Source organism: Mobula hypostoma, chromosome 7 (assembly GCF_963921235.1).
Source record: "Mobula hypostoma chromosome 7, sMobHyp1.1, whole genome shotgun sequence".
NCBI lineage: Eukaryota > Metazoa > Chordata > Chondrichthyes > Myliobatiformes > Myliobatidae > Mobula > Mobula hypostoma.
In genome coordinates, this window is record NC_086103.1 from 78,740,790 (window position 1) to 78,766,790 (window position 26,001).

At 42.5% G+C, this 26,001-nt stretch overlaps 1 long non-coding RNA gene across 1 annotated transcript in view; it reads right to left on the reverse strand.

Moving 5' to 3' along the window:
* The window catches only part of LOC134348965 (uncharacterized), a 41,611-nt gene extending 17,770 nt beyond the window's left edge, over positions 1 to 23,841 (reverse strand). The window contains exons 1-2 of the long non-coding RNA XR_010018540.1: positions 23,780 to 23,841; positions 22,730 to 22,806 (exon numbers count right to left, since the gene is read on the reverse strand). This is a non-coding gene — a long non-coding RNA (uncharacterized LOC134348965). The remainder of the gene's footprint in view (positions 1 to 22,729; positions 22,807 to 23,779) is intronic.
* Positions 23,842 to 26,001: the final 2,160 nt, after the last annotated feature.

Genomic DNA, 26,001 nt, shown 5'->3' on the forward strand with positions numbered 1-26,001 from the left:
TGGAAACTATAGAAAGGGTGCAGAGATTTACAAGGATGTTGCCTGGATTGGGGAGCATTCCTTACCAGAATAGGTTGACTGAACTCGGCCTTTTCTCCTTGGAGTTTTGGAGGTTGAGTGGTGACCTGATAGAGGTGTACAAGATAAAGAGAGGCATTGATCGTCTGGATAGTCAGAGGCTTTTTCCCAGGGCTGAAATAGCTAGCACAGTTTTAAGGTGCTTGGAAGTAGGTACAGAGGAGATGTCAGGGGTAAGTTTTTTTTTTACATAGAGTGGGGAATGCTTGGAATGGGCTGCCGGCAGCAGTGGTGGAGGTGGAAACGATAGGGTCTTTTAAGAGACTCCTGGTTGGATACATGGAGCTTAGAAAAATAGAGGGCTATGAATAAGATTTGGTAGTTCTAAGGTAAGGACATGTTCGGCACAGCTTTGTGGGCCAAAGGGCCTGTATTGTGCTGTAGGTTTTCTATGTTTCTATGTTTCTACACTTCTTGACACTACATCCATAAATTCCAAATATATTCAGTACCTTAAAACTAATTAATATAAAGCATTTGGATATAATTAACCAGAGATTGTTCCTGGAGCTTCGGTAATCTGGTGTTTGACGATTTGGATACAACTGTAAGTAGGGTATAGAAATTCCAATTACCAACTATTGTTTGCACTAGTTCTCAAAAAACTAGTTTAGGATTTTTTCTCCTAAGCTAGTTAGTTCAGAATTAGCTAGCTATGCAGAAAGAGGGTTGTTTACCACTTTCACATTTCAGATTCATTGAAATCCTTGGGGATATGTACTGTAGGTAAGTAATGTTAGCCAGGTCAATATGTTAAATTTAAAGGGAATTTTGTAAATTATATACTTAGTTTTTTATTTTTAAATGAACTAATTATCAATTGGTCTTTTAGAAGTTTGCATGAGATATACACTGTGTATCAAAGCTAAAAGGAACTGGCATGATTCATAGTTTTGTTGATGACGCCAGAACTGATGGTAAATGGACCATAAATTAGGTTATCAAAGATTACCAAAAGACTTTGATCAAATGAGAAAGTGGGCCAAGGAATGACAGATAGAAGTTAAATTGAACAAATGTGATCACTTTGGAAAGGTCTTTAAAAGTATTGTAGAATAGAAAAATTCAAGTGTACGCAGTTCAAAGTTAAAAATTCAAAGTGAATTTATTATCAAAATACATATACATATGATGCCCATATGCTACCTTGAGATTCCATTTCTTGCAGGTATTTACCAGAAGAAAATAAATACAATGGAATTCACAAAAAACTATGCATTAACAGACAAAAACTGACAAACAAGCAAAGGGCAAGATACAAGTTGTAGAACATTGAGTCATATAACACTACCGCACAGAAATAGGACCTTCAGCCCATCTAGTTCATGCTAAACTATTAATTTGCCCAGTGCCATTGACCTGCACCCAGACCATAGTCCTCCATACCATCTATGTACCTATCCAAATTTCCTTTAAGTAATGAAATCAGGCCCACATCCACCACTTCCATTGGCAGCTTGTTCCTTCTGAGTGAAGAAGTTCACATTTCACCCTTAACCCATGACCTCTAGTTCTAGTCTTACAAAACCTCAGTGGAAAAAGCCTGCTTGCATTTACCCTGTCTATACTCCTCATAATTTTGTAATAAATCCATCGAATCTCCCCTCATTCTCCTACACTCCAGGGAATTAAGTCCGAACCTGTTCAACCTCTCCCTATAACTCAGGTCCTCAGGTCTGAGCAACATCCTTGTAAATTTTCTCTGTACTCTTTCAATTTTATTGATGATATCTTTGCTATACGTAGGTGACCAGAACGGCAGGCAATACTCCAAATTAGACCTTATACAATGTCAACATAACATCCCAACTCTTGTACTCTGTACTTTGATTTATGAAGTCTAAGGTGCCAAACACTCTCTTTTTGGAACTATTTACCTGTGATGCCACTTTCAAGGAATTATGGATCTGTATTCCCAGATTCTTCTGTTTTACCAAATCCGCAGTGCCCTGCTGCTCACCATGCAAGGCCTAACTTGGGTTTGTTCTCTCAAAGTGCAACACTTCACACTTGTCCGCAATAAATTCCATCTGCCATTTTACAGCCCATTTTACTAGCTGGTCTAGATTCCACTGTAAGCTTTGATAGTCTTCCTCGCTGTCCACTGCACTTCCAATCATGGCATCATCTGCAAATTTGCTTATCCAGTTTACCACATTATCACTCAGATGACAAACAACCACAGGCACAGCACCAATCCCTGCAGCATGACACCAGTCACAGGCCTCCCGTCAGAGAGAAAACCATCTGCTACCACTCTCTGGCTTCTCCCGCAAGCCCATTGTCTAATCCAATTTGCTATCTCATCCTGAATGTCAAGTGACTGAACCTTCCAGGCCAACCTCCCATATGAGACCTTGCTAGGGTCCACGTACACAACATCCACTGCCTTTCTTTCATTAACTTTCCTGGTAACTTGCTCAAAAAAACTCCACTAGATTAGTTCGACATGGCATACCATGTACAAACCCATGTTGACTATCCCTAATCAAACACTTTCTGTCCAAATTCTTACATATCTGGTCTCTCCCAATAACTTACCAACTACTGATGTCAGGCTCAATGAGCTATAATTTCCCAAGTTATTCTTAGAGCCTTTCTTAAACAATGTAATAACTTTAGTTATCCTTCAATCCTCCAGCACCTCACCTGTGGCTCTGTACATTTTAAACAACTCTGTTCTGGCCTCTGCAATTTCTGCACTAGACTTCCACTAGGTTCCAGGGGAACACCCTGTCAGACCCTAGGAATTTATCTACTCTCACTTGCCTCAGGACAGCAATCACTTCCTCTGCTGTAATCTGGTTGTGGTCCATGACCCCACTGCTATTTTGCATTCTTCTATAAATTCTACCCATCTCCTGAGTAAATACAATGCAAAAAATCCATTTAAAATCTCCTCCAGCTCTTCTGTCTCCATGCATAGATGGTCACTCTGATTTTTAAGATGACCAATTTTGTCCCTTGTTATCCTTTTTCTTTTGATATATCTGCAGAAGCCCTTGGGATTCTCCTTCACCTTGTCTGCTAGATCAACTTCATGCTTTTTTTTAGCCCTTCTGATTTCCCTCTCAAGTGTTCTCATGCATTTCTTATACAGTACTCCTCAAGTATCACATTTGTTCCTTGCTGCCTATACCTGCTATGCACCTCCTTCTTAACCAGGGCCTCAATATCTCTCAAAAACCAAGGCTCCCTAAGTATACTACCTTGCTTTTTATTCTGACATGGGCATACAAACTCTGTACTCTCAAAGTTTCACTTCTGAAGCCTTCCATTTACCAAATACACCTTTGCAAAAAAACAATCTGTCCCAATCCACACTTGCCAGATTCTTTCTGAAACTGTAAAAATTGGCCTTTCCCATACTTACAATCTCAACCAGGGCACCAGACCTATTCTTCTCCATAATTATTTAGAAACTAATGGCATTATGATCACTAGATCCAAGATCTTCCCTTACACACACTTCAGTCACCTTCAATCATCCTCAATATGAGATCCAGTATCACACCCTGTCTAATTGGAACCTCTATATATTGATTATGGAAACTTTCCTGAATACATTTGACAAATTCTATCTTATTCAGCCCTTTTAGAGTCTGGTATTCCGCATCAATACGTGGAAAGTTAAAATCGCCTACTATTCCAACCTATGTTTCTTGCAACCATCTGCAGACTCTCTACAAATTTGCTCCTCTAAATCCTGCTGACTCTTGGGTGATCTGTAATATAATTCCATGAACATGGTCATACCTTTCTTATTTGTCGCTTCTATCCATATAGCTTCAGTAGACGAGCTCTTTAGTCTGTCCTGTCTCAGCATTGCTGTGATATTTTCCCTGACTATGGATGCCTCCTCTCCCCTTTTAATCATTCTCTCTCTGCCATGTCTAAAACAATGGAAACTTGGACACTCAGCTCTCAGTTCTGTCCCTCCTGCAGCCAGGTCCTACTAATGGCCACAAAGTTGTAATTCGACGTGCTGATCCATGCTCTAATGTCATCTACCTTTCCTACAGTACTCCTCACATTGAAATAGATGCAACTCAGAACATTAATCCCACCTTCCATTCCTGTCTTTGTATGTAGGTTTATCAACAATTTTTCCCACAGTCACTCCACTATCTGCTCTGGCACTTTGGTTTCCATCGCCTTTTTCTCTAGTCTAAACACTGGTACAACACTAGCAAACCTGTCCGCACAGATATTAGTCTTGCTGCATCTCAAATGCAAACTGTCCCTTCCCACCTTCCCTGGAATAGAAACCAATGGTCCAAAAACCTGAAGCTTTCCTTCCTGTACCATCTCCTTATCCATGTATTAAACTGTATTATCTTCCTGTTTCTGGCCTCACGAGCACAGGGTACAATCCTGAGATCACAACCCTGGCAGTCCTGTTCTTAAACTTAGCACCTAACTTCCTAAACTGACTTTGCAGGTCCTTGTGACACTTCCTGTCCATGTCATTGGACCACATCCTCTGGCTGCTCACCCTCTCAATTAAAAATGCTATGCACTTAATCTGAGATGTCTCTGAGTCTGGCAACATAGCATCCAGAAATCTCGCTCTCATCCACAGAACTTCCTGTCTAGAACCCCCTGACCCTATCACTACAGCTCGCCTCTTCTCTCCCCTTCCCTTCTGAGCCACAGAATCAGACGCCATGCCAGAGCTGTGGCTTTCCTCTGTTAGATCATCCCCCTAACCATATCTAAGGGATATACAGCGTTGTTATTGAGGGGAATGGCCATGCAGTGGCTACTTATCTCCTTTCCCCCTCATGGCAGTCACCCAGTTACCTGTGTTCGACACCTTAGGTGTAACTACCTTCCTACATTGTCTGTCTATCAATCCCTCAATGTATTGAATGATCCGCAGCTTGAGCTCCAATTCCTTAACTCAGTCTGTAGGAAGATGCAGCTGGCTGCATTCCTTGCAGGTTATGTCATCAGCGACACTGGAGGTCTCCTTGCCTTCCCACAATCAGCAAGAGATACATTCCACTATTCTGCCTGATATTTCCACTGGTCTATGTGTGCAAGAAGAAAGGAAGTAAGTTACCTGAAATCTACCTGCAGCCTCCGCCTCACTTCGCAGAAGCCTCTGAGCCAAAGCCTCAACTCCCGACTCTAACACTGTCACACTCACACAATGTCTGCTCTCACAATGCTTAAACCTAACTCCTTTTTATTGGCTCTTGCGGAATGACTAATTATCTGTAGCGCAGGAATGGCCTGAATGCTCCTGCTCGCGACTTTACAAATTTCACTCCTGCTACGGACACTCCAATGGCTCCTAGCAACCTGTGGAAGCAGAGTACCCCTCCTGCCCTTACTCGCTCTTTTTCAAATCTGACTCCTGCTAGGCACTCTCCAATGGCTCTGGTGACCTGCGATGCACAGAACGTACTGACTGCCCCCACTCGCTTTTTCTCAAATCTCATTCCCACTAGGCACATACCAATGGCCTCCAGCAATCTGTGGCAAGCAGAATACGCAGAATTGTGCAAATAAACAAAATAATGCTGAGAACATGAGTTGTATAGAGTTCGTGAGAATGAGTCTGTAGGTTGTAGAATCAGTTCAGAGTAGAGGTGATTGAAATTATCCACACTAGTTCAGGAGCCTGAGCATTGTAGGGTAATAATTGTTCATGAATCTGATGGTGTGGGATCAAGGATTCTGTACCTTCTGCCTGATGAGCATGGCCTGGCTAGAGAGGGTCTTTCATTATTTATGCTGCTTTCTTGTGGCAGAGCTTCATGGAAGTGTACTCAGTGATGAGAAGTGCTTTGCCTGTGATGGACTGGGCTGTTTCTACTCTTCCTGCAGTCCTTTCTGTTCCTGGGCATTGATGTTTCCATACTAGACAGTGATGCAACCAGTTAGGGTGCTCTCCACTGTGCATGTATGGAAGGCTTGTCAATGTTTTTGGTGACATGTCAAATCTATGTAAACTTCGAAGAAAGTAGAAGCATTGTCATGCCTTCTTTGTGATAACCCTTATGTGCTGGTCCCAGGACAGATCTTCTAATATCTTATCACCAAGGCATTTAAAGCCACTGACCCTTTCCTCTTCCATTTTGCTACTAAGAATTTGCCCATGGACCTCTGGCTTCTTCTCTCTGTAGTCGATGATCAGCTCTTTGATTTTGACAATGCTAAGTGAGAGGCTGCTATTGTGGGATCACTCAATCAGATTTTTAATCTCACTCCTATATGTCAATTCATCACCATCTTTGATTCAGCCGACAGCAGTGGTGTCATCAGCAAACTTAAATCTGGCACTAGAGCTGCACTTAGCCTCATGGTCATAAGTATAAAGCAAGCAGAGCAGGGGGTTGAGCACACAGCCTGGTGGTGCATCTGTGCTGATGGTGGTTGTGGAGGAGATGTCGGCAATTTGTAGAAGCTAAGTTCAGCCAGTGATCCATTTGCATAGAGAGGTACCCAAGTCCAGGCCTTGGAGGTTAATGATGAGTTTTGAAGGGATGATAATGTTGAATGCATAGGAATGAAGAGTGTTCCAATGTAATGTTCCAATAAACTGTGTGAAAAGCCAATGAATTGGCATCTACCGTTGACTTACTGTGATGGTAGGCAAATTGGAGCAGATACGGATCATTCTTCTACCAGGAGCTGATATGCTTCATGACTAACCTTCTGAAAGACTTCACCAGGCGTATATAAGAGCTACTTGTTGATAGTCATTGAAGCAGGTTACTATGTTCTTCCTAGACATGGTTTGATTGATGTCTGCTTGAAGAAGGTGGGTATCTCAGACTGTCAAAGTGAGAGGTTGAAGCTGTCCGGAAAACCTGAGCCAATTGATTAGCACACATATTCAGTACTCAGTCAGGCACTCCATCTGGGCCAGATGCTTTCTCTAGATTCACCCTTCTGAAGGATACCTTGGGTCATCTTTTAAACTACTATTTTCATTCACCACTGCTGTCTCAAAGGAGAAAGACTTGAATGGCTATGGCCAACATGTAGTGGTGATGTTCACACCTTGGAACTTGAAGCTCTCAACCATCTCATTATCAGCATCATTGCTAAAGACAGGAACATGTGCACTGTGCCCCTTCTTGAAGTCAACAATCAGCTCTTTTATTTTGCTGATTTTGAGGGGAATGTTGTTATGACACTATGTTACTAAGTTCTCTATCTCCTTCTACTCTGACTCATCATTATTTGAGATATAGGCCACTACAATGGCATCATCTGCAAACGTATAGATGGAGTTAGAGCAGAATCTGTCCACGCAGTCAAGAATATACAGGGAGTAGAGTAGGGGGCTGAGGATGTAATCTCGTGGAGTACCGTGACGGAGGTGTTGCTGCCTATCCTTACTGACTGTGGTCTATTGGTCAGGAGGTTGAGGACGCAGTTGCAGACAGAGTTGTTGACACTCAGGTGTTGAAATTTGGTGATGAGTCTGCTTGGAATTGTAGTACTGTATTCAATAAACAATAGTCTAATGTAAGTATCCTTACTGTCCAGATACTCCAGAGGTGAATGTAGTGCCAGAGAGATGGCATCCACTGTAGAACTGTTCTGGTGGTAGTGAATTGCGGTAGGTTGAGGTTGTTTGGGCAATAGGAGTTAATAAATGCTATGTCTAATGTCTCAAAGCACTCCATGATGGTAGATGTCAGAGCCACTGGGTCGTAGTCATTAAGACACGTTACCTTGTGTTTCTTAGTATCAGGGATAGTGGTCTTCTTAAAGCAGTGGGAATCTCAGACTGAAGCAGGGAGAGGTTACAAATATCTCCATCAACTGACCTGTACAGGATCTGAGGGCACAAGTGTAATGCCCTGGTTCACATCTTTACTGTTATGCTGTAGGTATTTCATTTTGCAGTTCTGTAAGAGCTGCTGCTCTGCTTTCAGCCTCTTTGGATTATTGTTGAAGATAAGGGATGATGTGGAATGTGTGTCATCCAATTAGCAGGAGGTTTTCTTGGTGAGGGACAATAAGGTTGGGCTTGGGGTTTTCTTTTGTTTGAGAGGAGATGAAGAGAGAAGATGCTGGGGAGGACCGGTCATAGCATACAATCACTGGGAGACCTGTTTGGTTCGAGATGGATTGCAAATGACATTCGGAAGGTGGTGTGTGCTTTCACGTTGACCAAGGGCTCAGCGTGCGAGTGACAGAGAAGTTCAAGATGAGATCCAATGTGTGTACATTTGACTGTTTAATTAGAATGAGCCCTTTTCTTCCTGTTATTCTTTACTAACCCTTCAGTTAAGATTGATAAATATAATTCCTTTAATCGTATGCAGTGTTCTGTCTGTTATTTTGTGGCATTAATTTGTAACAGGTAGCAAATTACCCAGCATCCACACAAACCGGGGTCTGGGGTGGGATCAAGCACGCCCAATCTCACATGTTTGGCGGGGCCGGAGGTTGTCTTTCCCAAACTTATGCAGCCAAGGAAACTGGGTGTTTCACAAGAAACAACACCATCTGGACTAGATACTTTTCACAGATTCACTCTCTGGAAGACTGACCTTGTCCCTGCAATGGTAACTGTGGGTTTGGGCTGATTAGTGGCCTTCGGGGTGGATGGTGACATTCCAATTTCCTGTTCAAAGAGAGTTAAGTTCAAGACAGTTGCGGGCAAGACTTAGAACAGGAGAAAGTGAGCCATAGGGTTCTGACTGAACATACCCAGGCCTCAACGCCTGTCTCTGACCATGCATCAAGCTATTAATCCTTATGCATTCTAAGGAAAGGATCTGTCAAATCCTGTTGGAAGGCCACCGACTGTTCTCTGTCCCTAAATGCTTTACCTCTTGGGTGAAGGTTATTAAACCTGAAAGGTCCCAACAGATCATTCTCTCCAAATACATATTTCAGCATTTGTTACTTCCGCAAATACACAGAATGTAACAAATATCCTATGCTTATGGAAAGGGAATTCATCTCCTATACAACCTGCTGAGAAGAGCGTGGGTTATGGAAATGTGGGTGCACCAGGATTCTGACTTCTGAAAGTTCAACAATTGTAATGCCGCATTTGTGTGGTACCCTGTCCAGCCTCTTCGGTGGGAACCCTGAGCTCCCCGTGAACTTCAAACGCACAGATGATAAATGACCACCAACAGCCAATGCCAGGCACTCAAGAAACATGCCTGACAGGTTTATCCTCAAGGGATTTGACAGGATGGATGTGGAGAGGATACTTCCTCTGGTGGAGGAGTTCTCAACCTCTCTTATGCCATGGACCCCTACCATTAGCTAAGTGCTCCGTGGGACAACCTACAACTGTTTAGAAAGAAGGGATCGAAATGATGGAGGCTAGTTCTTTATAAGTAATTAAAGTGCTGGTTGATTATTTTTTAGAAGATGAGGATTTTAATGCAGAGAGGCCTGAGATAGAATTGAACACGAATGGTGGGGCAGGTGCAAAGGGTGAAGTAGCCTACTCTGCAAACTTTCTGTGCCTCATTGCTCTTTCTTGTTTTTTCTTTTCCTTCTTGCTATGTTTCTGTGCCCTCATGCTGGCTAATTATAGTTTGAAACTCTCTCTGCAGATGACTGTAGGGTCCTGTCCTGCCCATTATCTCAGTTCAAGGATGTTAATGATATTTTCTCCAGAGACCTGGTGCCCATTGCTCTATATCTAATTGACCTGCCCCTGCAGTAGATCCAATTCTAGATCAGATCACCCTTCATCCTAAGGGACATCAATCTGCCTAAATTAATTGCACAGGGTACAAGGCACTACTTTAGTCTATAAACATTCAACTGTCAATTTTCCATATACCTTGAGTGGTTATGGGCCAGGAATTAGCAGGAGTCAGATTGGATGCTGCATTCATTTTCTGACGCTGACCTGTTACGTATGGTGTTAGACCAATGGGTTGGCAGAAAATAGCACCCAGTAGTTTCCTAAATGCTTTTCTCTTACACGTACGTCATCTTCTGTTTCTTATTAAGCATTGTAATGCAGCAGCAGCTCTTCCACAGAATGTTGGTCCAAATATATTGACACATACAGCCTGATACACCTTAAGGAATACTATCATATTAGTCCTCAACTATACCTTTCACAGACCTGTTGCACTTCATGGTATCCCTTCCCAAGCCTCCACACCAATTCCCCACTTCCTTCACCCCCTTGTGTTCCTTCAACACATATATAAACTTGCACATATGTGCGTTATTACATCAAAAGCATGTGGTGCCAAGGTGTCTGCCCTAGGTACATCAGAACAAAGGCCCAGCCACAGTATTTTATTACCCCCTGCTGCAGCAGACCACAGAGGTTAACATACAGCAGAGTGAAGTGTTTCCTCACTCCTTGCTTTAACTGCAAACATATTGAGCCAGACAGCAACCTCTTTTCTTTGACAGGACAGCTGCCTTGCTCCTCTTGCAAAACCTGCTGCCGAATTGATTCAAGCCAAAGGCCTACTAAATTACATCTAGAACAACAAAGACTGTGTTTTTATTACCTTCAGAATTTAACAGAAACCTCTTAAAAATGTTTTCAAACTTGCCAAATATTTTCAGTTTTAATATAGACCGTTGATGTTTAAGATCTTTTATCAGTCATCCAGATTTATTACATATTTGTCCCAATTTCAAGAATGTGCCTTATTCTTGGTTTGGTTTCTTAGAACTCTATTTTTATGAAAATAACAGCCTGAAAAGATGCTGGAAAGTTGTCAGCCTGAATTGTACAATTGCATCAGATCTTTGCTGATATAAGGGTAAGGGAGAGTGAGAGAGGGTATTTAAAGTTATATTCCATGAATTCTGAGGGATGTGTAATTTTTAAATTCATACCACTCAAGATGTATTCACTGTTAGAAGATTATACATTTGCAGACAGAATACTGGAGAGAGTGACAGAAAGAGGCTAGCTGTAGTAATGTGTTTATTTTATTTTGAGATTTAGTGTGGAGTAGGCCATTCCGGCCCTTCGAGCCATGCTGCCCTGCAACCCCGAACAAGCCGAGTTAACTCTAACCTAATCATGGGACAATGTACAATGACCAATTCCCCCATCTGGTACATCTTTGGACTGTGGGAAGAAACCGGGGGACTCAGAGAAAACCCATGCATTCCGTGTGGAGGACGTACAGAGACTCCTTACGGAATGGCACCAGAATTGAACTCTGAACTCCGGGACACCCCCGAGCTGTTATAACACAGCGCTAACCGCCACACTACCTCGGTGCCGCAATATTTATATTTATATTGGAGATGAAGTGTGGACATTGCTCTTGGTCCTTCAGGCTACCTTCAAATATTCATCAGGTACCCACCATGTCCATCAAGTTCCCGTTTACCACAAATGGGCCCCCTACACCTTTTTGACCTTGATGGTTCAAGTGCTCAACCAGATACTTCTTGTTTTTGGATAGAATCACCTGAAGTGGTTGTGCTCTAATGGCCCTCTGTTCTCTATGTGGCTGTGAAGATAGTGTGGAAAGGAGTACAGGGGCTGTGAATAGGGCTGGGAGTAATTTGGAAGGAAGTCAGGCACAGGGAATGTGCAAGCTCTGCACAGACAACATCCCTGATCTCTGAATCAAACTCTGGCACTGTGGGGCTGCAATACTGAGATACACTGTGCAAAGCGCATGCCAGCTGTGGAAGCTATAGGCAGCAATGCATTACAATATATACACTATGGTCTCAGATATAGAGGGGTGATCAGTCAGGGAAATTATGTTGTAGTTGTTGAAAAGCAATGTGACACTTCTGTATTTGGCATATCACAAGAAATCCGGACTGAAGAAACTGTGTTATCTCCGGCGTTAGGGTGAGTTCTGGAGTTAGGGTATAGAGCAAATATTAATTTCACCAGCAACCAGTCTTTAGATTTGAATGCGAATTGCAGATTTAATTTAAAATGTAGCTCAGAACAATTAGACCTCAGATGCCTACAGATGCATGAATTCAGCCTGGAGTCAGTGTGTCTGGAGTGTGGGTGTGAAGAAGGAGGAGTGTGAAAATTGTATGTAATTCAAAGGAAGCATTGTAGATACATTGTAACTCTAGAATTGCCCTGCTGTTCCCTTGATCTTTAGCTTATGAAAATGTCATGTAATGTTGGGTCGGGAGGCCTCTTCCTCCAAGAGTGTCTCAATATGTTGAATAAAACACTTCCATACCCACCAGCTTCAGCGTCTCTCTAGTGACTTTGTTCATGTGACAACATTTGGGGGTCGTCCAGGATATCTTTCAGACCCATCGTGTGGCCAGCGATCTCAGCAGACTAGGTGGGTGAGTATTTTTTAAATTAGCACTTACATTTGGATCTGTTTGGGTCAGTGAGTACAGCATCATAAGTTATCACAAACTCAGCGGAGAGATGAACTGGTAGATTAAAAGTAGTATGGTGTGTTCGTGCACGTAGATTCAGGTAAGAGACTACACATTTTTATGTTAATTTGGTGAGACAGGGCCTGTAGTTGAGAAGGGTGGTTACCGACAATTCGGGATGCCAGTGGAAACTGATTTGGGAACTGTGACGACAAACCAAGTTATCAGACGATGAGAGAGATAAGGGAGACAATGGAGAAACGTTCAAAATGTTAATGAGAGAGGAGAGAGAGATAATGGAAAAGAAACACAATTCAGAATATTGACAGACCAGTTGCTTTGAACCTGAACTGTTTGAAGTTTGACGGACAGGCGATACCCCAGCAGGGGGATAAAAAGAACAGGTTCACTAAGGCAAGGCAGACACCATGAGATCATGAGATAACGAGACCCTGGAAGAGCGGTGTGCCCCCACAAGTTGGTGGGAGTTTGGAGGTCCAGTTCGCAGGAACCGACCATAGACACACAGGGTGTAAAGGTACAATCGGTGGGAACCTGGTGTGTGTGTCTGCCCTTGCCTGGGTGCCTGGTTCACCACGGAAGAATGGTCATATCCGGAACGGAGGGGTCACAGTCGGTGACCACAGCGGGATAGAAGACATAAAAGGGTCCACCCGAAACCAACTGCGAAGAACCTCAAAGGTCTGCCTGAGTCAAATTTGCATCTCTCTCTCTCTCTCTCCAACAGCACAACAGCAATTACTGCGAACTGTACTAAGCTGAACTGAACTCTGCATCACTTAAGACTGATCATTTTACCCCTAGACTGCGATAGAGCTTGGTTGATTCCTATTACCTTAGTTCTGTGTACGTGTGTTTTATCATCGCTAACCTGTTGCGTTTATATCCTTACGATTAGAGTACCATGTTACTTATTTCTTTAATAAAACTTTATTAGTTTCTAGTAATCCAGACTCCAACGAGTGGTCCATTTCTGCTGGTTTGGCAACCTAGTTACGGGGTACGTAACATAAGGATATAGTAGCAGTTACCCCTGCAAGTTTGTTGGTGTGCTTTTTAAGAATAAGTTTGTAGCCTTGATGTAACAGTTTTAAATATAAAGGAACACACCAGGCATTTTGAGTTCAGACGCACGTGAGTGGCAGATTGCAGAGTACATACTTCATGGTTTTAAGTGTGTACTGTTTAATTTTTATTGATTATTTACATTTGGCATAATGTAGAGATATTTGAAGGAGATGTTATCCCTAGATATATCTCTTGGGATGACATTGATTGAGCTTACATTTATCAGGTTGAGAACCCTGATGACACGAGCCAGCCCTTGACCATGATTACAAACATCTATAAGCCGTTCACCCTGGGTAGAAGCAAAATATTTTGTCAGAGTTGCTCTCACTTAAGGTCGCCTGCGGGTATGCAGAATTCTGGCACAAACTTTAGGAAATGATTGAAATTCGCCAGATGCACTCTGAAGATAAACATGTGTTAGTAAAAGCAAAGTGCCCGAGGAATATGTGGGACAATATGGCCTAGGGGGTGCAGGATGGTACATGAGCAACTATTGGGAATGCCAGCAATGAAGAAAGATATCGCTTCTTTGAGGGGGAAGTGAGGGAGCAACTGGAGAGAGGTGAGAGTAACTGGGGAACAACAATGTCAATAATTTAGAGAGTTGCTGAGTTTGCCGTGGATTATGCAGAACGTATATATCGAGTGTATGAGGAGTATTCTGAGCTGGATTATCCAGAGAGCGATGACAGTCTTCCTGAAAATGCTGAAGGAAGGCCTGAGCTCAGCCCAGCAGGAAGATTTATATTTGGGGATGGTAGTGGGACTGACCTTCTCTGTGATAGCACCATGGGCCAGTGACATAGACCAGAGGAGGGGGAACAGAAGTGGGAAAGTGGCTGAAGTGAATTTAGCTGCTGTGATGTCACAGAGAACTTTGTGTGCCAGCAACTGGGGCATGTAGCAAGGAACTGCTGGAATAGGCCAGGGAGGGGAAAGGAGATGATTTGTTACAGCTGCAGCTTCTCGGGCCATGGTTGGAGGCAGTGTCCTGAAAAGAGAGGAAAATGTGACAACCCCTTACTAAAGGCGGCAAAATCCACAGCAGTGCTCTCTCTTTCCGATTTGACCGCTGACCAGATTATAGAGCTGGTGAGGTCAGAGAAACGGCTGACGGCAGCCTCTATTGCCAGTGGTGGTCATCCATGGATGTACACAAGAGGCTTACTGGGGGGCCAGCAATGTGAAATGTTAATGAATACGGGGTCATCAGTATCGATAACTGATCTACCCTTGCTCATGACTGGGGAGGTGCAGGAGGTAAAACAATGAGGACGGAGAGAAGTCATCCCCAGTTACTGGAGATTGAGGGAGTGCATATTCCTGTAGATTTCTGGGTGTGCCTTAACAATCAAGGTAATATCCTGGGGATAGACACTCTGTGCAATCATAGGCTCAGGAAAGGGAGAAATAACATGGACAAGACAGAGACAGTTAACGTGTGTGACCCACAGAGCAGCTAACATGGCCCACAGAGGGAAGAAGAGACAGGGTGATGTGTAGGAATCATGTCAGGGGGTCCCAAGTGGAGGGGTCAAACACCGTCAGGAGCTGTTAGAAGGGGGTAGCAGTGATTAAAGTAAAGGCTCACCAGAAAGGAGAGAGTAAGGAGCTCAAAGGGAATGAGTGGGCAGACATCAGTGTGAGGAGGGCAGTGGAAGAACAAAAAGCAACAGAAATTGCAAGTGTACAGGAGGAAACTACAAGTGTCAATTTAGTGAGATTACATGGAGACGTGAAGGACCACAGTAACCACGGTAACACATTGAGGGATCGAGCAAAGTAGCAGCGACATTTTGTGGATCGGAGAGAGAGGAGATAGTCTGATGTTGAGAAGTTGACATCACTGCATCAAGCCCATCTATCTCATTGAAAGGTGAAAAAGCAATGAAGTAGTGAATAGTTAGCTCTAAAATTGCTGATGAAAATTAGTTTTATGGTATTTAAATAAAGAAATATTTTGGTAGCATTGGATCGATTTGAATAATTTTTGCAATTACTGAAGAGCTGGTTGTGGACTTCAGGAGGAATGGAGGCAGGCTAACCCCTATTGACATCAATGGATCTGGGGTTGAGAGGGTGAACAGCTTTAAGTTCCTTGGTATACACATCACCGAAGACCTCACTTGGTCTGTAAGTACCAGCTGTGTACCGGCTGTGTGGTGAAAAAGACACAACAGCGCACCTTTCACCTCAGATGCTTGAAGAAGTTTGGCATGAGTCTTCAAATGCTAATGAGAGCATCCTGACTGGCTGCATCACTGCCTGGTATGGGATCTGTAATTCCCTCAATCACAGGACTCTATAGAGATGGAGCAGACAGCCCAGCGTATCTGTGGGTGTGAACTTCCCACTATTCAGGACATATATAGCGACAGGTGCATAAAAAGGGCCCAAAGGATCATTGGGGACCTGAGTCACCCCAACCACAAACTGTTCCAGCTGCTGCCATCCAGGAAATGGTAAAGCAGCATAAAAGCCAGGACCAACAGGCTCCGGGACAGCTTCTTCCACCAGGCCATCAGACTGATCAACTCACGCTGATACAACTGTATTTCTAAGCTGTGTTGACTGTTCTGTTGTACATACTTTTTATTACAAATTACTATAATTTGCATATTGCACATTCAGATGGAGACGTAACATAAAGATTTTTACTCCTCATGTATGTGAAGGCAGTAAGAAATAAAGTCAATTTAATTCAATACTTGTCACTGCTCTGAATTTGTAGTTCCTATTTTCTTTCACTGTGCATCAAAAATCAAAATTCTTTATCCTTTTTAATGTAATGGCCAGAAGGGGAGTGGGGAGCACTGGGGATGTGGTCTGGGAGCCAAAAACATTTGTGAACCACTGTGTTCAATGCATACCTTTGATTGCATATGTTAGTGTGGAGATATAGGAAAGAAGGTTCAGCTTGAATAATTCAGCTATCATTTAGTGTTCCACAAATATGAAGCCCAGCAGAGTTTGTCATCCTACTGATACTTTCATATGGAAACATAGAAACATAGAAAACATACAGCACAATACAGGCCCTTTGGCCCACAAAGTTGTGCTGAACATGCCCCTACCTTAGAAATTACTAGGGTTATCCATAGCCCTCTATTTTTCTAAGCTCCATGTACCTATCCAAAAGTCTCTTATAAGACCCTATCGTATCCGCCTCCACCACCATTCCATGCACTCGCCACTCTCTGCGTAAAAAACTTACCCCTGACATCTCCTCTGTACCTATTCACAAGCACCTTAAACCTGTGCCCCCTTGTGGCAGCCATTTCAGCCCAGACATAAATCATGTACACAAATAAACCTAATGAACTGAGGCCTTCACCACCTCAGGGGCAGTGAATTCCAGAGAATCACTATCTGAAAGGCATACTATGAAAACTGTCATTTCATCAGCTAACTGTTGATTTTTATCAAGTATTATTCAGGGCTGTTATGAGTGTTCTTGGACAGTCAGAAGTAAATCCCAGTGTGTGTCATACCTTGTGCACATGTCTGAACTCTGAGGAAGACAGATCCACTGTAAGCAAGGTTGAACATGGACAAGTGATCAAATGAGGAAAGAGGAACATAAGAACAGAAGAACATAAGAAATAGAAGCAGGAGTAGGCCATCCGGCCCATCAGGCCTGCCCTGCCATTCAATAAGATCATGGCTGATCTGTCTGTAAACTCAGCTCCATTTACCTGCCTTTTCCCCATAACCCTTAATTCCCCTACTATGTAAAAATCTACCTAACTGTATCTTAAATTTATTTAGTGAAGAAGCCTCAACTGCTTCCCTGGGCAGAGAATTCCACAGATTCACCACTCTCTGGGAAAAACAGTTTCTCCTCATCTCTGTCCTAAATCTTCTCCCCTGAATCTTGAGGCAATGTCCCCTAGTTCTAGTCTCACCGACCAATGGAAACAACTTTCCTACTTCTATCTTATCTGTCCTTTTCAAAATTTTGTTTGTTTCTAGAAGATCCCCTTTCATTCTTCTGAACACCAGAGAGTATAGTCCCAGGTGACTCAAACTCTCCTCATAGGTTAACCCCTTCATCCCTGGAATCAACCTGGTGAACCTCCTCTGCACTGCCTCCAAAGCCAGTATATCCTTCCTCAAGTATGGAGACCAGAACAACACACAGTACTCCAGGTACGGTCTCACCAGTACTCTGTATAGCTGCAGCATGACCTCCCTGCTCTTGAATTCAATCCCTCTAGCAATGAAGGCCAACATTCCGTTTGCCTTCTTAATAACCTGTTGTACCTGCAAGCCAACTTTTGCGATTCATGAACAAGTACTCCCAAGTCCCTCTGCACAACAGCATGCTGCAATCTTTCACCATTTAATTAATAAGCTGCTCTTCTATTATTCCTTCCAAAATGGATGATATTGCATTTACCAACATTGTATTCCATTTGCCAAACCTTGGCCCACTCACTTACCCTATCTTTATCCCTCTGCAGACTCTCCACATCCTCTGTACAATTTGCTTTTCCACTCAATTTAGTGTCATTAGCAAACTTTGCTCCGCTACACTCAGTCCCCTCTTCCAAATCATCAATGTAAATAGTAAACAGCTGCGGGCCCAGCATCAACCCCTGCGGCACCCCACTCACCACTAACTGCCAACTGGAGAAACACCCATTTATACCAACTCTCTGCCTTCTATTGGTTAACCAATCCACTATCCATGCCAATACACTTCCTCTGACTCCATGCATCCGTATCTTATTTATAAGTCTCTTGTGCAGCACCTTATCGAATGCCTTCTGGAAATCCAAGTATACGACATCCACCTCTTCCCCTCTATCCACTGCACTCATTATGTCCTCAAAGACAGGATTTGAACTGTAAATTAACATTCTCGCTATTGCAAGCCTTTCCCAGCTCTGATGAAATGTTATGCTAAAAATAAATGGCATAACTTTTAACCTTTGTACAGTAGGTTTCATGAAAAAATACAGCTTGTTGCCAGAAATTAGAAATGAAGATAGAAAGTATCAAACCCAACTTAGATCAGCATGGGAGCAGAAATTCACAGCAGGACCAGCAAAGAAAGTACTCAATAATCAATTATGCCAGAAGATATCAAGACAAAATGTTAACTTTTGCTAAGTGATGACAGACCAGCTAGGTATGTGCAGCACTTCCAGTTTTTATTTTGGAATAACTCTGCTTCCATCTACTATTCTGTAGAGTTGCTGCTATCAGATCTCTTATGAACACTACCCTCAGGAGTGTGTTTTTGGCCAAGTCTCCCAGAAATGGAGCTGTGTCCTATGCCGATATCTACCTGGTCCATAGATGAGGGCTGTGCTTGGGGATGTAAAACATACTGGAATGTAACAGTGTGATTGCTGGTGATAGGTTATCAGTGGCCTGCTGAGGAGGTCCCACCACCGAAACACCCACAAAAGATTTGACAATGGGCAAAAGCCCTCCTTTCAGATCTGTAGGACGTAAAATTTATCAACAGCATCTTTAACTCTTACCAACTCTTGTTTCAGTTAGTCCTGACAAAGGGTCGTGGCCCAAAACATCGACTGTACCTCTTCCTATAGACGCTGCCTGGCCTGCTGTGTTCACCAGCATTTTTCGTGTGAACAGCAACTCTAAATTTGACATGCATTTAAAATAATAATACAATAAAATGTTAAAAAATAAATTGCTAAACGAAATCCCCAAACAAAATGTTAAATTATTTGCCCACTACGGACTTGCCTCTGGTTGTCTTTTGTTTTGCATAAACAAGACATTAGTGGAGAGCTTTTGTTTTCTCTCTCACTTCCTGTATAATTTATGGACAGTTTGCAACTGTGTGCAATCTGTATTCACATGCCTGTGATCTCACTGTGAACATGTTTTTCATTGTATCTGTACCTCATTGTACTGGTGCACACAACAGTAAACTTGAGTTGATTTGATTAACTCCAAGCAATTTAACAAAATGTAACCTACATTTCCTTTTGATTCCTCACATTAAAGCTGTGTATTCCCCTTTGACTTAAGAAGAGAGTCTGAGTTCCAATGAGGTGCAGCTCTTACAGAATGCCAAGTAATTCTCCAGGATAAATGCTGGGAATCACCAATAAGTTTGGGTCCTGCCACTGTACCTCACATGAAGGAAATCCAGCAGCAGGGCTTGGTTTTCTAAATTCACTTGTTGGCATGAGATTTCTGCATCTGGCAGGTCCTGCACTGATACATCCAGACCCTCCCCAAGGCTGGGTCTGCAGCTTGACCATAGCTACAGCTTCACTCTGGCAGGTTTGTCATTGATCTCGGTTTTGAAAATACTCTGCTATTCAGAGATATAAAAACTATTAAACTTCATGTAAATATTTAAAACAAAAAATGATTAAAAATGCTAAAAAAAAGGCATTCTCAGAAGTTTATCTGCCTTTGCGATAATAAAAAGGTGCATTCTCCTGGGAAAGTCAAGGCAAAAGTCATTTTCCTTGGATCAAACTGCAGACTGATCCTTCCTATCATAGCTTGGAGTTAATGAACAGATGAATGAGAATTAACAACACAACCATCAATTTCAACTCTTCTTTCTGCAAAAATGTCATTTTGTTCACTAATTAATCAAATATTGCTAATTAACCTGACTACATTAGTATATGTTTACAGGCATCAACTACTTTACAGACACTGTTTACCATTTTTTCACCTTATTTTTCTTAGCTTTGGGAACATAGCTGAAGAGTGAGTTACAGAATTTGTCCAGTGTTGACCTGTTCAAAGCTGTCACCTTGAGTTCAAGTCAGAGAGCCTGGCACTCAAACCTCCATCCTAATCCAAGCATGGAATTCAATTTTCAATTCCCCTGAATAATTGAGGGAGAGACCAATGTACAAACTGCTGACCCTTCAACAAGTCACAATGCCATTCATATACAGTACACACATCCAGTTTAAATTTTAGCTGCACCATTTAAAGAGTTTTTGTTGTGATAAGGCAAATTCTTTTTACAACCACCACCATGAACCAGATTAGCTGTCCCATGCCAGTGTGTAACATGGCTTAGCAACTGCATTTCAAATCTACTTCATCGAGTTAGAGTTGCTGGAGGTCATAATACCTCGTATAAATACATTCTTCACTCTGTCACCTGAATGACATTGCTCCAATAACACAAGATCTGAACAATGCTTGCAAGTTTTATGGATCAAAGACTTTTCCTTGAATACCACAAAAACAAAGCACGCCAGCCACCTTTGAAACAATTACTATATCTCTGATCATTTACAAAGATCTTCATAACTATACGCTCACTTTACAGTAAACATTTGCCATTTGTCCTGAACTGTGAGGAAAGAGGAATGAAAACATCCTGTGATTTTTTTTTATGATAATCATACCAGTCAAATTTCATCTCTTCTGCTAAAAGGGTTTATCACTTTTGACAGCCCAGAGATTAGCAGATGAAGGGTTTGAAGTGAGAGCCCCCATCAACAGAAGGGTTGTTATCAAGGTTGACATTCCTGTGCGCAGCTGCAATATACTCCCTTATCTCTTTTGTGCACAGAAAACAACATTCAAAGGGGAAAAACTCCTCCTGGAAGCTTGCTTCACTACTCAGAGTACAAGACCTTTGAGTGGGAGATCGCAGAACCCTATCACTGACAGTACTTCACTTTCCTGAAGGGGAAGAGACAGCTTAGTCAACTCTACCCTGGTGGTTTGGATGCTGGCAAAATGTGCAAAATGTACAAAGTAATTTATCATTTGGTATTGGGTAGTGATGAGGAACATGGTTACCTTTGTTGTTTGGGGAGCTGCATACATGGACTGCTTAACCACGATTTCATTCATACAGATTGTTCCCATACTTAACTAAACTCCCGCATCAAAAAGAAACTTAGCAAGTTATTCCTTATTCCAGAATTTTATTTAGATACAATGGATATTATGTTAAATAAAGTGAGGAAACTGGCTCTTTGTCCCAACTCGTCCATACTGACCAAGTTGCCTAGTTGATCAAGCATATTTACCTGCATTTGGCTCATGTCACATTAAACCTTTTCAATTTATGTATCTGTCTAAATCACAAACTCAAGGAAGTCTGCAGATGTTGGAAATCCAAGACAACACATGCAGAACACTGGATGAACTGAGCAGGTCAGCAATATCTATAGAAAAGCATAAACAGTTGATGTTTTGGGCCGACGAACTTCTTCAGGACTGAGAAAGAAGGGGGAGATGCCAGAATAAAGAATTGAGAGGAGGAAAAAGAGGCTAGCTGGAAGATGATAGGTGAAACCAGGTGGGTGGGAAACGTCAAGGGTTGGAGAAAGAAGAGTCTGACAGGAGAGAAGAGTGAACTATAGGAGAAAGGGAAGGAGGAGAGGACCCAGGGGGAAGTAATAGGCAGGCGAGAAGAAGTGAAAGATTAGGGTGTGGCGGGGTGGAAGGCTTTGCTCACAGGAAGGAGAAATTGATAATCATGCCATCAGGTTGAAGGCTACCCAGATGGAATATAAGGTGTTGCTCCTCCACGCTGAGGGTGGCCTTATCTTGGGAAAAGAGGAAGCCATGGATCAACATGTCTGAATCGGAATGGGAATGAAAGTTAAAATGTTCAGCCATCAGGATGTCCTGCTTGTGGCAGATGGAGTGGAGGTGCTCGATGAGGCTGTCCCCCAGTTTACAATGGGTCTCACCAGTTTGGAGGAGGCTGCATCAGGAGCACCGGACAGAGTAGACACAATAGCAGAGTCACAGGTGAAATGTTGCCTCGCCTGGAAGGACTGTTTGAGGCCCTGAATGGAGGTTCGGGAGGAGGTGTATTGGCAGGTGTAGTACTTGGGCCATTTGCAGGGATAAGCGCTGAGAGGGAGATTAGTGGAGAGGGACGAATGGACAAGGAAATTATGGAGGGAGTTATCCCTGCGTAAGTTGCAGAGGATTGTGGATTGGATATGGAGGTTGATAGGATGGTAGATAAGGACGAGAGAGACTCTATCACTATTAAGGTGGCGGGAAGATGGGGTGGGCACGGATGTACGGGAAACGCAAGTAGTTTATTTATAATTGTTCTTGGGAGAGTTAGGGCAGACTTGGTAGGTCAAGTGGCTTCTATCAGGGCTGTGCTATATAATGATCATACAAAATCAGGCCAATAACTCTGTTTGAGCAGCAGCTTTAATATAATCAGGCATTAACTCTTCTGAGTTTCCTGCTGCAGGTCATGGTTAATGTAAAATAGAATTAAGAACTACGTTGGAACATGATTCGTTTTGAAAATTAAATGATAACTATGACTTACTCTTTCAATGCAGTCTGTATCTGGTGAAGTAAATTGTGGCAGTTCAACAGAACCTGAAAGAAACCCATTCTTCCTGGCTGTGTCGACAGGAGCAAAAAATTACACCACCTTGGGTTCAATACAATCAATATACAAAGATCAATATTCATACGGCAAAATTGGTTCCTTAATGTTATCATAGCCAGGGGAGGTAGTGGGGAGAAGCTGCCACTACCCTAAATGCTCACAATGGAGTGTGCCTCAGATAGCCTCTGACAACCATGGCCTTCTTCACGTGGCTTAGTTGCTAAGCCTGGCAGAACCGTTCCTACTGACTGGAGAAGGGGTAAATGCGGGATACTGGTGCCTTAAATCTGGTCGCTTTGGGCAGATGGAGCTCATCAGTCGTGGTTGGCAACTCATCCAGAAGAAGAAACACTCTGAGGTCAAACCTCCAGCACCTTGATGCTATACCTACTCATGGGGAAGGCTTTGGAAGTATAACTCAAGGAAAAATCTGGAGCTGGAGTCGCTAAGGCAGTCCTATGTTGAGTTCAATGCTGACTGGCAACTCCTGTGATGCTGCTGGTGGGGAAATGTATTGGTCTTTGCATTCATCAGCTGATTGGAGAGGGGGAGCGTACTACATGGGCATCAGATTTTTCTCATATTGTAGTATCCTGGCTTGAGTATCACGTAGACAGCTAGGGTGCAATGTCTTTCTTTCTTTTTCAATCTTTTTATTAAATTTCAAAATTAATGAACATAACAATAATAGTAATGACACATAGAGATCGGGATTACAATAATAACAGTTACCATGTACAAGCACAGATTCCAAGTAACAAATATAGTTTAGCCTCCCAATCTCAAATAACTGACCATGAAAAAAGATATTTTATAAAGAGAGAAAAAAAAACCTTAACTAAAAGAAACAACTAAACTAAAAAAAAAACTAACAAAGCTTGGGTTGACATATTACACCCGCTAAAATTATTATTTGTCCTTAACTCTGCTCCTCTCTACATGAACAAAAAATTACTACAAAGGATTCAGAAAGAGTCAACTTACATCATATGAAAATATTGAATAAATGGCCTCCAAGTTTCTTCAAATTTAACCGAAGGATCCATAGTACCACTCCTAATTTTTTCCAAGTTTAGGCAAGTTTGGGTGCAATGTCCATTGCAACGCTAACTAAGGGAGGGGCCTTTGGGAAATATGCCAGGAAAGCCAGAAGGTTAAGGAAATGGTAATCATAGTTGGCATAAGATGATTATTGCCTGTCTGGGTTGCTGTAGGCTCCTTTCTGTTGCTGCTTGCAACAGCAAACAAGCAGAAGGACCAGTATTAAAGACCAAAATTAAAATAAGTACACACACCCACTCCATGCTGACCAAGAAGCTCCTTTGGCTAACTTTAGTTTAGTACTTACCTGTGGTCCCTTTGCCTGCAAACAATCTACTCCATTCAACTTCACAAGCGCCTGTGTCAGCCCAATAAAATTCACCCTGCCACAACTTAGAACTTGAACCTGCAGATCAGTTTCCATGAGGATTTAAAAACTAATAGAACTGTGGTCATGGGACCCTGTTAGAACAATTTTTAGAGTTAGCACATGTAGTAATTAATTTTAACTGACTTCAGCCACTGGCTTTCAGATTCGAATATGCATTGAAGATTAAATTTAAAATGCAGCTCAGCACTGTAAAATGCAGTCCAGACAGACGAGGAAACAGGCAAACTGATTGTCTACATATGCATGAACCGAATCAACATCCCATTGCACAAATATGACAGAAGTGAACACTTATTTTGGGTGTGATGGTGGGAAGATCCAGGCATTTGAAACTGTTGCATGTAGTACAAAGAAAACATTGTAAATATGGATTTGTTTGAATTGTCCTGAATTTTTCTTTCATCTTTAGCAGATAGAAGGTTGTGTAGTGTTGGGCAAGCAGACCCTCTTTCCTCTGAGAGGGTCTCCATCTGATGTCTGCTTTATCTCACTTTGTCAAATACAGGGGCTGCTTGGTACTTACCGGTACTTCTCTCTGGTGATTTTGTTCACAACGTGCTCCCACCCACTGTCACCAAGAGTAGGTTGAACTTTACCTTCTCCTTAGTAGGGTGCTTTATGCACTCTGTGGCCACTTTATTAGTTACACCTGTCCGTTAATGCAAGTATCTAATCGGCCAATCGTGTAGCGGCAACTCAGTGGCTAATGGCACGTAGTCGTAGTTCACGTGCTGTTTACACCAAACATCAGAATGGGGAAGAAATGTGATCTAAATGATTTTGACCATGGAATGACAGTTGGTGCCAGATAGGATGATTTGAGTATCTCAAAAACCTACTGATCTCCTGTGATTTTCACACACAGCAGCCTCTCCAGTTTACAGAGAACGGTGTGAAAAACAGAAAAAAAACTCCGAAGAGCAGTAGTTCTGTGGGTGAAAACACCTTGTTAACGAGAGAGGTCAGAGGAGAACGACCAGACTGTTCCTCAGATAACCTTGCATTACAATAGTGATGTGCCCAAGAGTATCTTTGAATGCACAGCACATCGAACCATGAAGTGGATGGGCTATAACACCAGAAGACCACGAACATACACTCCGTAGCCACGTTGTTAGGTGCTGGAGGTTCCTGATAAAGTGGCCACCAGGTGCATACTGCCTAAGTAAACTGATGAAGTCAGTGACAGCAAGTTGAATAGATAAGCCAGGCAGCAGAATAGCAGGGAGTGAGTGAATGATTGGTGGATTAAATTGCATTTTTTCAGTGCAAAAAATCTGATAGGTAAGGATTAACAATTGCACCCATCTAAGCCTTCACAGTGTATGCTAGGAAAGGTAAATATCCTAAACTATGACAAACCTATTATTCCTACATCTCTGCCCAACTCATTAAAGTCCTGTCTGTCTTCACCCTTTGCCCCTGAGCCTCAGAGCTAATCTTGATGCCACAGGCACCATTGCCTTCTCCTGAGCAGGAATTCCCCTATCAGTACCTAAAATGTTATTTTATTTTCAAGGGAAATGGCCACCGAGAAACCCTGCACTACCTATCTACTCCATTTTCCTTTACTGGTGGTACCCCAACTACACTCTGCCTATCCATTAGGTATGACAACCTGACTAAAATTCATATTTATGATACTATAATCATCTCAGATAATCCTGAGTGCATCCAGTTTCAATTCCAGCTCCTTCACGTGGTCAGTCAGGAGCTAAATCTGAGCACACTTCCCACAGATCTAGTCAGCAGGGACACTGGAAGCTACCCCAAT